Source organism: Myotis brandtii, unplaced genomic scaffold (assembly GCF_000412655.1).
Source record: "Myotis brandtii unplaced genomic scaffold, ASM41265v1 scaffold382, whole genome shotgun sequence".
Taxonomy (NCBI): domain Eukaryota; kingdom Metazoa; phylum Chordata; class Mammalia; order Chiroptera; family Vespertilionidae; genus Myotis; species Myotis brandtii.
Window position 1 is genome coordinate 5,633 of NW_005364671.1, and position 863 is coordinate 6,495.

Genomic DNA, 863 nt, shown 5'->3' on the forward strand with positions numbered 1-863 from the left:
AGAGGGAGAGGGAGAGGGAGAGGGAGAGGGAGAGAGAGGGAGAGAGAGAGAAACATTTATGTGTGAGAAACATGGACCGGTTACCTTCAGGAATGGAACTGACAAAGGCTTTGGTGTACAGGACAATGCTTTCAGTGTTGACATGAATAGACTTAATTCATTCCTTTTAATGTCTACATTGTATCAAATCCCCTATTCTTGGATATTTATCATTTCTATTATCATAACAGCAACAGCAGCAACAACAACAACAAAAAACTGCAGCAACTATTTATTTGTGTAAGAATTTCTGTAGGATACTTTCTTGGAAGTTGACTTTCTGGACCAAAAATGTAAGCACATTTTAATAACATCAAAAGCACAGGCAACAAACCAAAAAAAACCCAAACACATGGGACTACATCAAACTAAAAAGCATCTGCACAGTAAAGGAAACAATCAATAGCATGAAGAGGCAAGGAATGGAATGGAACATATGGCAACCAGATATCTGACAAGGGGTTAATCTCCAGTATATGTGGGGAATTCCTACAACTCAAAAGCAAAAAATTAATAAACTGGTTTAAAATGAGCTAGGGACTTGAGTGCACATTTCTCCAAAGATGTACAAATGGCCAATGGATATATAAAAAGATGTTCAAAGTTGCCCAGCCAGTGTGGCTCAGTGGTTGTGTTAACCGATGAACCAGGAGGTCAAGGTTCAATTCCCAGTCAGGACATGTGCCCTGGTTTCAGGCTCGATCCCCGATAGGGGGTGTGCAGGAGGCAGCCAATCAATGATTCTCTCTCATCATCGATGTTTCTATCTCTCTCTCCCTTCCTCTCTGAAATCAATTTTTTAAAAGATGCTTAAAGTCACTAAT